We start from the raw sequence: 17,293 nt of genomic DNA on the forward strand, positions 1-17,293 counted from the left end.
GAATCATGAATGGGAAATATGATCTTGGCATCAAGCAACTTCTTAACTTCCTTCATTATTAGCAGTTCAATAATGGGATTAACAGGTCTTTGTCTTTGACAAAAGGGTTTGGCATCTAGTTTCAACAGAATGTCATGCATAATGATTTTACAATCATATATTTTAAGCACTTCATAGCTCCAAGCAATGACATCCTTGTATTCTATAAGAAATTTGAGCATATCTTCCCTTTCTTGTGTATTTCATGTCTTTTCGACACTTACCATTTTAGGATCTTCATGAGTACCCAAATTATGTGAATTGCATTCCTTGATCCCCTTTTCTTTGACCATTATTTTTTTAAGCGATGGTTCATCACGATAAAAAATGTGCTCCAACTCAACCATCCCCTTAGAAATAATGTTGGTTTTCAAGTTCAAGATCCCATCTTCATCTTCAAGTTCATCATCCTCAAGTTTTTCATTTAGAGTGTCATCAATCTCTTGCCCTTTAAAATGACCATTGCACATGATAAATTCAAGTGTATGTTGATCATCTTGAAAATCTTGGAAGTTCATAATATTGTCTAGGATAGACAAGGTAGCCACCAGTCCTACTGAAAATATTTTCAATTTTGTTCTCTTGACTAGTTGTAATGCACTATTGAAAATAGCAAGGGCATTTGCTACCATGTTTTTCCTCCTATTAGAAATAGGAATTACTTGGCAGGGGGGTGGGTGAATTAGTAATTTGCAAACTTTAGTCACCAACTGGATATTATTTGTTACTTTAAATCATACATAAAAAAGTAATAAAGTAATGTTGAATAATAATAGTAATCATGCACAAAGATAACTCATAACACCATAATTTGTTAACTAGGGAAACCTTAGCCAAGGGAAAAACCTAGTGGAGATGATACCCACTAGATGATATAATGATATATAAGTTCCTTGTTAGAGGATGGACCCTATTATGAGTCAATGAGAAAACTCAGTATAGAGAGTCCCTGTTAGGAGACTTTGAATCCCTGTTAGGAGATTCTAACCCTATTAGGAGTTGTGCCAATTCTATTAGGAATTGTGGTATAGTAGATGCAAGATAAGCCCATTGCCCAAACATGCACATCCAATTACAAGAAAAGCTCATTGCCCAAACAAGTAATTAGACTTCTAGAATGTAGGTAATGTAACTTCTTTCTTAACTAATCTTGGATCTTCAACTCAATTTAGGATCACAAAAATAGCTTTACGTAATTTTGCATATAATGCTTTCATAAAAGTTTGCATACAATTGCTCAACACAAATATTACAACACTTCACACTTCAACATTTGAATTCACAAGATGTCCTTTGCATAAATACCATGCCTTCACACAAATTTCTACTAGGTTGGCTAAGACCATAATGCACTTTTCCAACTTAGAGTAAACATCTAGGATGTTGGCCTAATTGGTCAAGTAATTATTTTGTAAAAAAAATAACTCTTTTCCTTTAATTCTGTTGTCCTGTTTCATTGCTAAAACATAAAAATGTCTTTTTTGTATAGTCCATACTAACTTCTAAGGTTATACACATCATCATCAACATGTATACTATCTCCATTTAACTTTTCTATTCATAATATGATGTAAGTAACAAGTTATATACAAAATAATACACTAACGTACAACAAATTCATACTTAGACAATTTTTTAGTACCAAAAGCTAAGTACCTTTATTTCTAAGGTTTTCTATAAGCATGTAAATCATGTGTTGCCATAAATAACAAAAATTACATATCTTCATTAGCCAATTGTCAACAATCTCCCCCTTTGGCATTGATGGCAACAAAACAAGGAAAATTGGCTAAGTATCAAAAACTCAAAATGAATAACATATTAATATTACATCTATCACAACTTGTCCATCTTACATATGCTCCCCCTTACAATATTATTTCATACTTTACAATATTATTTTCTCTTTACCTGATTTACAATTTTCATATGTACTTCTCCCCCTTTGACATCAATGAAAAAGGTTAAAATGTCAAAAACTATCCAAAAACTATCCATCTGCTATCAAAATTTCTATAAAATTTTGCCTTAAACTAATAGTATCTTCATGCAATCATCTAAACTTGCCTTAAGATTTCTCATACTTTTTGTCCATTTATCTTTGGCTATTTCAGCAAAGGTGAGAATTGCACATAAGGCATATGATGCAATCTCAACTGCATTAAGGTCAAAGTATAAATAGTTAGAAAAAGTGTCCTTGGCCTTGACACATGCCTCCAAGTGTTTCTCAAAAATAGATATTTTCAAAGAAACAAACTCTCTAAAATTTGATACTCTCTTCAAAATGTGTTCCTTCTAAAGTTATAGTTTCCTAATATCATTATGAATACTGGCCACTTGTCCTTCAAAATTTTCAATCTTACTAGCAGTATGTTGTAAATGGCTAGATAGAGCCTCAAGCTCACTTATCTTTCCTCCAATCTAACTATCAATATCCTTATTCAACTTGTGAGATAGATTACACTTGATGTACAATATCTTGCCATCCTATTGAGACTTCCAAAGTTCCTTGATACAAGTATGAAGACTTATCAAATCGTTCTTAATATTTTGACAAATAGTGCCAAGCAAGTTAGCACCATGTGAGATCTATGCCTTTGTTTCTATAACATTCAAAAAAATTGTGAATTCTTCATCAGAATATTTTAGCACTTCCTGTACCCTCTATTAAAGATCTACTTCTATGTGTTACACTATTAGTGTACTATGTAATTTGTCAGTAACCTCCATCAAGGTTCTCTATAGGCTCTTTATTGTCTTGTTCTTTTGAATAAGCTTTGACAAAGATGAGATCAAGTTAGTTTAATCATCATCATCAATTTTTAGGCTAGCAAGAAAAAGTAGAGTAGATGAACCAAAAGGTTTGGTTTCATCTTCCCTTTGCTTCTTTTAAGCTGCCTCTTTGATTCTTCTTTCTTCTTCCTCTTTCTCTTTTCTTTCCTTTCTTTTTTTTTTCTCTCTTTTCTTCCTCTTCTAATATTTTCTTCTTATCTTCCTCTATTTTCTTCTTCTTATCTTCATCAACTACTCTTTTCTTTTCTTCCTCTATTTTTCTTTTCATCTCACCCTCGAGAAATTTCTGCTTGGCCTCTTCTATTTTCCTTTTATCTTCCTTTAATAACCTTTTTTCCTCTTCAATCTATCTCAATTTTTCTTTAATATCCTCAATATGAGGCTCATTCTGTTTGAAACTTTCAAATGGGTTAGTATCATCAATGGTAATGGTAACATTGGTATGATTTATATGCATTGTGTCACCACTCACTAACACTTTTGAGGTTTTGGGTGTTGGCGAAGATGTTTCCTTGGACTTTATCATCATCTAACTTATAGTTGTTGTTGTCTCACTTCTTATCTTATCTTCCTCACTCGCCATAAACATAAATGGTCTTACCTTGTTTCTCAAGTAAGGTGCTAGATTGTTTAAAAATCTCTTGATTTCTTCTTCATCATCAGTCTTTCATATTGTTCTTAACATAGACTTCTAAAGTTTTATGTCCTCTTCTCAAGTTGATGCCTTCTTTTCAATGACTTTGTCATAGACTTTCTAGTTTACTATGCCTTCAATATCTTTAAGTTTTAGATTATTGGCTATTATGTATCTCATAGTGGAGATATCAACCTAATCTTTCTCAAAATTATTATAAAAATCATAAAAAAATTTCATCTTAACAAAGTTTCCTTCATTAACAATGGCTGAATTTATCTTCTCTATCTTTAGCTTCTAGGGTTGCCAAGCTTTTCTTGCTAACTACTTAGAAGTAGTTATCTTCTCTACCTATTTTGCTCCTTGTTCTTCTTCACTAGACTCAACAATTGTGAATAATGTTTTTTGCCTCTTTCCTAGTCCAGTGGCTTGTTGCTTGACCCTTTTTGTCTTTGTGGTCATAGCTTCCACTAATCTCTCTAATTTCCTCTTTAGCTCACTTTTTTGAACATCTAACACTACTGCATAAGGAATGCTCTATTCTGAAGATGTCTCTGCAATAGACACTAACAAAGGTTGCACATTCAACACACCTTGTTTCATAGTTTTCCTGATTGCTTATGACTCACTCTTAGTCATACCAACTTCTGTTAAGGATTTCTTCATTATTGTTTCAACCTTCTTGTGAGATGCCCTCTCCAAGGATGCTTGATGAGCTAACTAGGTAATTTCATCATAAGTTCCAAATCTATATTCATCTTGATCCTTCTCTAGTTTCAACAATAAAATAATGTATCCAATTGTTGTTTCATCACTTAATTCATAACCTAAGGGATCAAGAAATGTTTCCCAAGCTTCTACTTCTTGAATACAAGTAAAATCTATATCAACCATAACACAAATATCTTCTTTAAATCTATCTACAATTATAAATGCAATTCTTAATCTTTGTCTATCTCATTCTAAAATGTTTTCATTATCAAGTTTCCACTATCCAATCTTATTTTCTCAATGTCTTCTACATACATCTATGATTTTTTCCATTTCACACCTCTCATTACTCATAATCTTTATGACTAAAAAATATAGAAATCTCTTAAGCACATGAAATAATATTTGATTGATCAGTAACTGAAATCTAAACACCCCATTCTTAGTCTTTTTGATCTTCTCTAGGTTCTCAAGAAGTTGCATTCTTAGAATTTCACTAAGGTGTACTTGTTCCTTCTCAACACATATCTTATATGCAACAGAGATGAATCCGGTTAACAATTCATCAATCTTTGAACATGCACATATAGAGTAGGCAATGATTCTACTCAAGAATCTTACATCATCTTGTTTAATGGTACTAATTACCATGGCCTTTCCATTATTCACTGCCTTTGTGTAGCTCTCTACTTTCTTCTTAACCAATTTCTCACCTATAGGTGCACTACCTTGTTTACAAAGACTAGTTACCTCATGAATAAGGTCGATTGAAATATTAACTACACTATCTTCTATTGATAGTTTTCCATCATCTATTCTACTTAGTATGATCTGTATCCACTCATTTGTGTCCAATTCTTAGTAGAAATGATATTTGAACAAGTCTAGCTCCTTCAAGTGTTCAAATCCAGGTTTCAAAGTCATATCTTGATTTAAGACTAATTCCGTGTACTTGTTCATAGACTCACTCCCAATAGATTCAAAATTGTTAGTAAAATAACATCCTATATCTTCCAAATACACTACATTTTTTGGAGTAATGGATAATGCTGAGTTAGGGTTTCCTTCTATGGGTTTCATGAAAACAACCTTCAATTTTGGTCTCTTTCAAAAAAAGGGGTTGCTTCAAAATCACCTTGTCAAGTCACTTCTAAGTTCTCTATACTTCTAATGTGATCACAATGAAATGATAATCAAGTCTATACTCCATTTATTCCATCAACTTGAACTTGCATTAATTGAGTACTTTACAAACATGAAAATTTGTCAATTGCATTTTAAAATCAAATAAGTACTCAAGATCTTCTATTTGATCTTCAGCCACTACCTAAGGTTTACTATAGCTTCCTCTCATCATGACAGAGCTCCTCAAAACTTCACTTCACAAAATTCTCTATAAAAACATAGTTTCCATCTTCTGCTATATAATTAACTTTCTCTGTAATAACAATAACTCTTGATTCCTTTGCAACTAGTTTAGATAAGCTCCAAATTTAAAGTGAGCTTAGGTACCATCTAAACTTATCTCGATACACCTTTTCCCAACTTTGCTACCCACAATTCAATCTTTGAATGAATTCTTCAAATTCTAGTCCTGTGAACAAGCTTAATTCAACTTAATTAAATCAAACTTGATTACTGACTTCAATCTTCTTATCTCATTAACTTCTAACTTTTCTTTTGAGATGTCTAATCCTTTTACAAATGCCTCATTGAGTTCTTGTTGAATTTCATTGACTACATTTCTTTTCTCCTCATTGTCTTTGTTAGTTTTAGTGTTCCTCTCATGGTTCCTTCTATCATCTTTGACATTTCTTCCATCATTCCTTCTATTTCCAAAGTTTCTTCCATTGTTCCTTCTGTTGGAAGGAAGAGCATGGAGCTAGGGAAAAACCCTAAACAAACATGAGAGAGAAAAAGATATTGCAACACAAGAAAATATGTATTTACAATATGCTAGAAGTGATATGTGTTGTGAAATACAATGAGGGAAAGGCTGCTTATAAAGGCCTCATGGAATCTTGTAGAACAAGCTAGAAGGTGGTAGAAGATAAGGTTGACAACCAAGCACTCTTCCACAAAAAGGTGGAACATGATAGAAGGGAACAAACTCTCGTGTTGTCAACAACTCACCACAACATGCATTATATACTAAATATTAAATAAATACATTAACCTAAGTAAGCTTAAGTAAATAGAATAAATAATTAATAATTAATTATTTACTCTAACACCTTCTATCTCTGAATTTTCTATCCATTCTACAATACTTTGTTGCATGTCTAAAGTTGTTCCATAACTAACATACTAGAGTTTTGCTTCTAGGATTCTACTGATCATCAAGTGCATGACAATTTTGAGTTATGTGTCAAACATTGTTACACTTATAACACACAATGTGTCTTCTTTCTTGATAAGGTTTTCTTTCTCTTGATGTCCTTTCATTAGATCTTCTTCGACTATCTATAGGGTTAGTATTTCTAGACATTCTACTATTTATTCTATCTTATCATATTTAGCTTTCCTACAAATAATTTCTTTATGACCCACACCATGACAATTATGATAATAAAAATCCTTAATGTGATTAAATGACTTATTTATACAATCTCTTTTCATATGACCTATTTCATTACATGAAAAATACTTACCTCTAAATTCATACCTAGTTTTCTTAGGAGATTCCACTTGCTTTGGTTCATCAAATATCTCAACTTCCATGTCTTGTTCAACTTCTTTGGGTTTATCAAAAGATTGACTTGATTCAATCTTATCATAAGATTTATCTTTTTCTTTTGGATCTGATCTGATCTTAGGTTTCTTTGTAGACATGTTAAATAGATAACCAAGACCAGTCTTGTCATAAGCAGGTCTCTATATTGACATTGGATCATCAAGCTTTTCTCTACTAGAATAAAGCTTCTCAAGTTGTTTCTTGCACTGAGTTAGTTCATCTTTCACAATAGTATTGTATTTTTGAAGTTCTTCATGATCTTCTTTCAATGTTTCAAGTTCAGATGTCTTCTTTGATAGACTTGCTCTAAGATATGCATTCTCAATTTTCAAATTAGTTTCAATTTTTTTAGGATCACTCTTCAAAGTTAACTTTGGAGTCTTGATATCTATCCTTTAGCTTGTCTCTTTCTTCAGTAAGGAGATCAATTTGTTCAAGTGCCTCTTCAAGGTTGTTCATCAACTATTCAATATCCATAGGGATCTTACTCAAGTTGTTAAGCCTCTTTTGAGTAACTATGCTTTGATACGAATTGTTTGAAATAGGAATTACTTGGGGGGGGGGGGGGGGGGGTGGGTGGGGTAAATTAATAATCTACAAACTTTAGTCACCAACTAGATATTATTTGTTACTTTAAATCATACATAACAAAATAATAAAGTAATGTTGAACAATAATAGTCACCATGCACAAAGATAACTCATAACACCATATTTTGTTAACTAGGGAAACCCTGGCCAAGGGAAAACCCTAGTGAAGATGATACTCGCTAGATAATATATTGATATATAAGTTCTTTTTTAGAGGATGGATCCTATTAGGAGTCAATGAGAAAATTCAGTATAAAGAGTCTCTGTCAGGAAACTTTGAATCTCTGATAGGAGATTCCAACCCTGTTAGGAGTTGTGGTATAGTAGTTGCAAATCTGATGTTAAATTGAGGGACAAGTTCATCACTCTGAATATGAATCTTCAAGAACTTATCATAAGAATCAGATATGCTTACCCATTCTCTAAATTGCTCCATGAAGGTTGAATGCAACTGACTCCTAGATGAAATAGAACATTTTGGTAGAAAAGAAAACCTGTCTCTAGCATCATCTTCTAAGGTTTAAATGAATAACTTCATGTGCACGTCCTCATGAGAAATTTCATAGTCACCCATCAAATCACTAAACAATTCAACGTGATGACTAGCTGAAATAGTATGGTTCCCATTAAACTTAGGCAATTTATTTCGGACATCATTAGGAATAACATTCGGGAAACCATCAATACCATTGAAACTTAATGGCATATATCTCTTGGTAGAAATGGATCTAGGAACTTTATCAATCAACTACATACTAGGTGAAAGGAAACTTGAAATTCTTCAAAACTATGAAACTCATTCACCCATAGTAAATTATAATTTGTAACTTGTAACAGATTTACACAACTTTCTACCAAATGAATGCTTCAAATACACTTCACAAACTTAAAAAACAACTAACTAAAACTTGATCTAATGAAGTGTATAAAACCTTAAAACTATTCTCCTCTTCTTAGTGTAAAAAATTCACTTGATGGAGAACGTATATGTAAAACTTACTTTCTTTCATGACAATAAAAACATCATGAAAATGAAATACCTCAAGTGTTGCTGCATGAAACCACTGATCTACTAATTGGCCTGGTGTTGATCTCAATTCCTCGCACCACTGATCATATCCTTTGTAGAGTTTCCATCTCCTTGAGGAGAACTAAATGAAATCATAGCTGTGATTCATTTTTATCATTCCAAAATCTTATGCCAACAAATCAAACAACACTTCGAAACTTATTGGTCAAAAACTTATAAAGATCTCTCTTCTTGCTTAATAATTAACACAACTTTAATATCTACCTATTTCAATTGAAAACTCTTGAAAACATTTATAGATAACTGATCTACACTGGTACAAAGATCCTTTAGAGAGTCACCACTCACAATTATGAGAAAGATTTTAAAACATGATTCATAACATGACAAGTCTGAACTAGATTGTCAACTTGCAAAACTTTGCAAATCTTTAAACACTTAAAAGAGAGAAAACACTTTAAAAACAATTCTGACTCTAAATTACAATAGCACCTTGAAAAACAAGAATTGACTGAATTGATTGAAAATAAAACTTAGTGACAACAATCTACATTCAATCCTTCAAAATTACTGCTGCAAATGGATAAAACTTCACTGGGGTGCATGATTTGGAGTAAGAAAACTGGAAAGAACATTAGAGAACTCACTGCTGAAACTTTTTAATGCACTTCTCTTGCTCTATTGAATCTCTTCTTTTTAAATTCTCAAGGTTTGTCTTAAATCTAATTCAATACAGTCCCTGGTAGAGTCATCATTTTGTTGGTGTTTGAAAATGCTAGAGGGTTTTCAATTATCCCACTGAGAAAGTGACATATCTAGGGGCAGCTAACTCCCATTTTCAACATGCCATTTTTGACAACAAGCCAACTATAAGGCATGACCCTTCTTCTACTTCAGGCTCTCCTAGACCTAGGTGGGTAGACCTTAGATTCAAATGATACCGTACCAGTGCAAAAAATATATCTATGAATCTATTAAGAAAATTTTACCCTTATTTCTCCTAATGGATTATGAAAAGACATCGACCTACATTAGCTAAATGCAGATCTATGAATCTCAAGAGCTAAGTGAGGGTATTATATTTAGGTCCTTCAACATGAAAGGGAAAGAATGTTTGATTAATAATGTTGATTTCAACAAACCCTCGAATATGCAGAAGTAAGACCTAGTGATCCTATAAACTGATTAGTGTCTTAGCCATTGGACAAATCCATGAGTTATAAACATACATATGGATATCTAGGACTTATTTGCATCTTTAGATATATGATCTATCTATTCAACTTGTAAATAGACATCTATGTTTAGTTTAAATCTCATTCTTACCTCATATCCTCCTCAATAAATCCGTAACCTTGTTAATTTCTATGAAGCATTTACACAATTCCTTGAATCATCAACAACAATGAAACAACATATAGCCTTAAGGGACTACAACTATGACCTAGGCTCTTTGTTCAAAGGTCATAAAACATTACAACTCACTGAGAATGGAGACAAGATTCAACTGAAACTCAATCATCTGCTACTCTTTGTATTATTTCCTTGAAATTATACAATCATGTGCATGAAATGAAAAACATGAAATGACCTAATAGATTTGAACTATCTGTGTATTCCTTCCTACTGTTGTTCATACAAGAAAGAAAATGCTAAAGAATGAAGGTGGAAACATAGTTTTGGACCAAAAGAAATGGTCTCACAGAATGACTGAAAATTTCCTACCAACAATGGTCTCATAGTGAAAAACTCGAACCCTTACAATGAGAAAGAAAGGGAATCATATAGCAGGAAGTGAAAACTTGAATCTGTTGTAAAGATGGCATTTATCCACTTAGAAATCCTCCCCAAGAAGATGAAAAACCTGTTTCTACCCTCTCTCTTTAACTGCATATTAGATCCCTTTTCAATTTTCTTTTAGAGGCATCAAATATCTCAAAGATGTTATGATGAAAGATCACAATTGATTCTGACATTAAAATGAATTCATGGTAAAAAGTGAAAATAAGTTGAAATGTGACTTCTAGAATGCAAGAAAATGGTTTAAGGATGATTTTATTCACATTCAGATCTCAACAAGCCCTTAGAACTACCCTTTAACCAATTCTGATGCTCCATTATCAAATATGCATGTTCTTCTACCAATGCCCCATAAATCACAAACTGACCTATATCACGAATTGGTGAATACTTGTACAATAATCGACTTAAGATTCGAAAAATTTAGATTCTCCCAGTTTCGGTGGTATATTGGAGTGCCTATTTTTTATAAAAAATGCCCAGGTTACGTACCTCTAAAGTTTCAAGCTCTCATTCATAGCTTAACACATTTTTTGCACAAATTTAAACTTTACATAAAGTTCAAACTATATTAAAGTTCAGACATTGATTTAAAAGAACTGCACATGAATTTGAGGAAAAATAATAATAAAATATTAAAATTTGAAAATTATCAAATTTCCCCTCATTTTCTACCTCGGTCAAACTTCCTTTGACCAAATGCCATGTGTCATCTTCTAATTGGCTGACTTGTTGCTCTTTCATTGCCCAATCACTACTTACCTCATCATCGCCATTAGGACCCACTGCCACATGTTGTCACCCCATCAACCCTTGCTATGTCACTATCTAAGTTAGCAACCACCATGTCATTAGTGACATAACAACAAAATGAAACGTGTCATCCTCTGCCACATCATCACCTTGGAAAGTGTTCCATGTGTTGATTTTTCACTGGTTCTGACTATTCAACCAGTGCCACGTAAAATTTCACAATTTGCTACTTGACCTACATAGTCACTGCCTCATCATCACTTGCTTTGGGCCCAATGGCATGTGTCACCACCACCTCCACCCTCGCTATATCACCATAGTTAACTAGCAAGCACTTTTGATTGGCAAGATAGCGACACTCGCTCGATTGAGACATGTGTCATCATCTGGGTGCATTTGGGTTTTTGGTGCCATGTCATCACACAAGTTTTTTTGCCTAAAATTTTTCTTTGATATCTTGCCAGCTATCCAACCACGTGTACACAAGTCTTCCCAAACAACTCTTGCCTTGAAAAGGTGTTATCTTAATGACAGCTACCTATTGGTGTGTTGAGACATTTAAATAACATAATACTTCCACTCCTATCACATGGGGGAAAAATGTTTCTCATTTCCCTTTAGTCTCTATGCTATTGGTGAGTCTCTTTGAGGATTCCTTTTGGAATAATTCTCCTGCGATGTGTGGCCTTTCTATGGTGATGTGTTGATATTTTTGTTTTAATGCTATTCTCTTTAAACTTGGCAACTCTTTCCTTTTATCTCCCTATCGCTTTTAATGAAGACATGTCTTCTATCTTTATAAACTATCATTACTCCATAGCCACCTACTCTACCTTCTTTGGCATCTTTGAATGTTGGTGACCTTCTTTGCATGGGGTTCTTCTATTTTGGTGCTACCTTGCTGACATTTGCACTACATGCTCTGGCTTCTAGATGCATATAATAGAGTCTGACCTATCTTTCATTTGACTGCTCCTTCATAATAAAGTGTTGTTTTTCTTCCAAAAGGGGCTGCTCCAAATTTAAAAATGAGAGTATTTCGAGTGTTGCTCTATTCCTACAGCTTCCTCCATCAAGCCTGTAACGTTTAAGAAGCTCCTTTAATGGTAGTATCAAGTGCTCCCCTTGATTCTCACTTGCTGTAAGCTTTCCTTTAAAACATGGAAGTCTATTTTTGGTTGGCATGAATGATGGATTCTTCAGACATAGGTGGATCTGCTCCTTGGCTTAGCGCAAGGTATGAGCCTTCACATATTCCTTCATTTTGGCATGGGATGGCTTGATCTCTTTGGACTTCTTGCAGGCATCCTCTCCCTCCATTGCACTGCACTTTCTTTGTTTTAATCCTACTGCAGATTCTTATTTTAATGTCTTTCTTTGCACTGTGTAGTGGTCTTTATGTTGTGCATGGACTAAGGCTTTGACTGCAACTTTTTCCTCTATGTTCATGGATGATCTTCCAATGAATCTCTAAATCCCCTGCCACTACATAGTATTCCTCTTTGGTGTGGGATTGTCTGGCATCAATTTCCTGCTACTTCATAATTGCAATTGGCTTTCAACTTGGGGCCTTCCTTAATGTTGACTCTTCCATTATGTGTGGATTTTGCTGTGAATAACATTGTGTGCATTAATTATTCTCTAGACCATGCTCACTCATAAGTTCTTCCCCCTTTTCATACTTATCAACAAGAGCCCACTTCATAAAGAAATTCTCATCTAACTCTCTTTTGATTAGATGGCCATAAGCTTGCTTTCCAAACTCTAGTGCCAATTACATTGCATATGCACCATGCAATCTATGTAGGTGGAAGTGCAAGCATTTGTTTTCCTTGTGTGAACTCTTTGAATGGTATTGTAAGTACATATTTCCAGTTTCACACCTTTGTAAAACACCTCATCTAGAAGCCTTTATGCAAATTAATTTTGACAGTGCCATTGGCCTTAATCAACAGATCTGGGTACCTAATGGTATGCCCATCATAAGTGTTTAAGATAATGGATACCCTTATCTCCAAACTGAACTCCATGAACTTTGCAAAGTTTATACTTTACTTCCTCATCCTTGATTGAGTGTAGGCAGAAACGACCTTTATCATCATAATAAAATATGTTCATTATAAAACCTTTTAGTTACTTAGAAAATTCCATGATGCTTTAGCAATTCGATGGAATTTAGTCAGGCCCCAAGGCAGGTCTAGCTAAAAAAAAAATTCATTTTTGAACAACTGGCATAGAAAATCGATCCATTGATCTTCTCAAACTAATTGAAATTGATTTCGAGCATTAATTTGATCATTAAAAACTCATTTACCCACTTTTTGCAAACTATGAATTTGGTGCCAGACGGTCCATTGACTGCCTTAAAAACTGACTCGAACCTCTGATCAGATTCTAAAATCTGGCACACTGAATCTTTGTTCCGCATACTTTCACCCTGTCAGATCTTCTCTTGTGACAAATTCCTAGTCAAAAGATATTCACCATCAAAGTTACCTTCTTAGAATTACCTGCAAGTAGACAAGTCAGAAAACAACAAAGTTCAAATTTGGCTTTGAAAACTAGGAAAATCGATACTTGGGAAGATGAAAATTGGGTTACTAGTTCATTTTCATTAGGAGTGTATGGATCTATGATTTGGGCTCATGATGAATAACTAGGCACAAATGGCAAGCGGTCAAATTGGGCTACTTGGAATTGCTGACTGGAAACACTGGCTAAAAAGTTATTCTTGCAATTGGAATGGACCCGAAAAAGTGTGCAAATGGATTTGTCAAGACTTGAAACTGGGCACACTTAAAGTATTTTTAGTATAGAACACAGGGAAACAAACCATTTGGTCCTACCAATCACAAAAACAAAGATATGATATCCCGAATAGGGCTCTCGATCAATCTGCACCTCTGACTACTAGTAAAAGGATGGAAATTGTGTTTGGAATCACGTTTGAAAACTAATCAAATAGGTTTTTCATAAGCTGAAACTTGAAACATAACAAGTCTCTAACATCTAAAATGCAACGCAAAAGGAATTTTAGCATTTGGGTCAACTAGTCAAAAGTTATAACATGCCAAATAGGGCTTCCCTAAATTCAAAATTTATTGTAGAAGCATGAAAACAGTAATTGACCAACTTTGAGGGATTCAAAACCTAGAAAAATTGACTTGAAATGACTTGAAATCTGAAACATAAGTTTTCTTGTATAGACACTATATATTCCCAAAGTGGCGAATCATGACACAATTCTGGGTGCTAGATATTCAGATGCAAACAAGGCCTCCTGTCATTGTTTGATACTTAGGGTAAAATGCAGATTTGACACTAGCTCAAAATGGGAGTTCGCAGAAAGGCTTGAAACATCAAATTAGCTTCATGGAATAGGTAGACAAGCTAAATGGAAGGTGTTAGAAACATTGAACACCTTAGGGGTCTCACACTGACAGTCGGGTACATAGGCACTTAAAATTGTTCATAGGGCTCAAATTTCTCAATGGTACTCAAAATTGGGAAGGCAATTTTGAGTCCCAACACATTAGATCTCATAGTCTTTTCCTATAAGAAAGCAACCTTTTATTATTGCAAGAGTATACTAATTTCACTTGTCTTATAACCAATTGAGAATCTCCCTCAATTATGAGAGCTGTGATTCCTTTCTTTAGTGCAAAAAGAAGTCCTTGGATCAATGCTTCATACTCTGCAACATTATTAGTACATCTAAACTATAATTGATATGTTGTGTAGAAAGACTTACCTTTTGGGTTAATTAACTCAATACCTCCACCAACTCCTAATTTGAACTTGTAACTATCGAAGTAGAGTGTCCAATCAGATCTTCTTTAGGCTTCCTAGATTTATGCTTATTTTTCCTTAGCTTTTCCTTTACTTGGGCCTAAAAGGATTGTTTCTTAGGGATCCACTGTAGTCTTTCATAGGGTGGACTTGATGATTTTCCATTGTTACTCCTTGATATAGGAAGTGTATGTTTTTCTTGTTTGTCCTAAATTTTCCCAATTAATTCTATAATTTCATCCACTTTGGGTTTAGGATGAATGACTACCGAAGTCCATCCTTGACCTTTTACATAATGTCTCCTTCTTTGGACCTTGATCTTTCTTTGTGGAGAAGAAGAAAAACCTCCACCATCTGAAGAGGTATCACTGTATGATGCATTTAAATCTTCAATTTCCTCTTCAACCTTTTCCACAAATTCAGATATGTTTGTAGTACTTTGACTTTCTATGGATTCATCTTTTGTCCAATGTTACCACTCTTTATTTCCATCATCTATGTTAATACCTTAGCAACTACTTCTTGGCAAAGTAAACATTCAAACTCTGAATGACTAACTTTATGCAATCTACAAAACCTTGGGAGAAGTAGAATATTGGTGTCAACTTCTTCTCTTAAACATTATAAGTTAGCCACCATGTTGTCTATGAACTATGTTGCAATCTCTTGCTTTGGGATTGAAATCATGGATCTCCCATCTTGATCATTTGATATTTTAGTTGAAGTTGTATCAAACACCATCACTTTGTAAGAGCCCAAATCTGATTGTAAGAATGCAATCTCATTTGGTGCATTATATTCTATAATCATTGTTTTTAACTTTGGCTCTGCATCTATCTTGATTTGATTATTCAACCCTTTCCATGGTAACCATAATTGAGTAAAATCCATAGAAAACCATCTTCTTAGGCATTTTGTCAATTCTCTACTTAGTAACAATCTGTATGTCTCAAGAATCTCTACCATATATATATGAATCATGTCTTGAATTTAGGGGTCAATTGTCAACTATATCCGAACATCTTTCAATGCACTAATGACTTTTACTTATGTTTTATCCAATTGTATTACTATTCAATTAGGGGGATGAGAAGTCACTCCCAACTTGTGTGCTATCAATAATGGAATAACATTACAAGAAGCTCCTAAATCAATTATAAAATTATGAAGATTCTTCCCATATATTCTGATGCTAAGAAAAAATAGTGGCACATCAATCTTGTCTTTAAACATAGTTGGCATTGCCATTGAAGCATTAACTTGTTGAGATACTATCTTTTGAGGAATAGTACTCATATTATGGGGTTCCTTTGAATGATCGAGAGTTTTCATTAGTGCTTCTCATTGATGAGGATATTTTTGTAGCATATCAAACATGGACATGTTGTCCTTTGTTCATTTCAAATCTTCCACCACACTATACTTTTTAGTATACTGGGCAGGATTTTTCAAGATTGTAGGCATATATCCGTAATTCTAGTTTTGTTGTCCTCCATATAGGGTTATGATTGGTACCATATTTTTACTTGCTCTCAAATTGGGAGGAGTCAGTTGTAATGCTAGAGAAATTCCATCTATCATAGGTTCTTTTTGACTTCACAGATTTTAAGTATTCTAATTGTCATTTCAAGAAGCAAGCATCTCTTCTAGTTGTGTATCTAGTTCCTGACTGAATGAAAAAGAGAATTATTCAATGGTTGGTTGTTCTACTTATGTATTTTGTGCAAAATCATAAGATTCTAGTAGCATAGCATTAAATTTCACAGGAGGCACATTATAATTTTCTTGTGAATTCTAATCCATTTCTTGATTTCAATTGTAATATGAACCATCATTATTAGGTATGTTTTGACCATCATCATACTAATTGATGTCCACATACTAAGCATTATTATTATTGTTATTTGCAAGAATGCTTCCATTTTTTGAACGAGTGTTCCATTTTTTATTCTATATTTGGAAACTATTATTGCGATAAAGAGGATTGAAATTGTTTCCTCCATTATTGTTTCCTACATTATTGTTCTCAGTATTGTTGTTCCCACTAAAATTCTTATCGTAGTTCTAACTGTAATTGTTGTTGTTGTAAGGACCAGCATTGTTTCTTCAAAAGTTTTTATTTTTTCCTTGTTACAACCTCAAGCGATTCAGCTCATTATTCATTTGAGACAAAATCTTTTTCATCTAACCAAACTAGGAGGCAAAATTGTTGTTTGCTTCAATAGAAGTTGTTGCCTTTTTCTCAAAGAAAGAAACTTTTGAAGGTTCATATCCTGGATATGTTATAGTTGGGGTTTGCAAAGTAGGTGCCTACTGTAATGGAATTGGATTCATTGGTATGAATTGGCTAGGCATCAAAGGTTCTCTAATAGGATATGTTGGCATTGTTGTAATAGCTTGAGCTAGAAGAATCAATCCTC

Source organism: Cupressus sempervirens, chromosome 3 (assembly GCF_028749045.1).
Source record: "Cupressus sempervirens isolate cs-2001-9-10 chromosome 3, ASM2874904v1, whole genome shotgun sequence".
In the NCBI taxonomy this organism is placed as follows: Eukaryota; Viridiplantae; Streptophyta; class Pinopsida; order Cupressales; family Cupressaceae; genus Cupressus; species Cupressus sempervirens.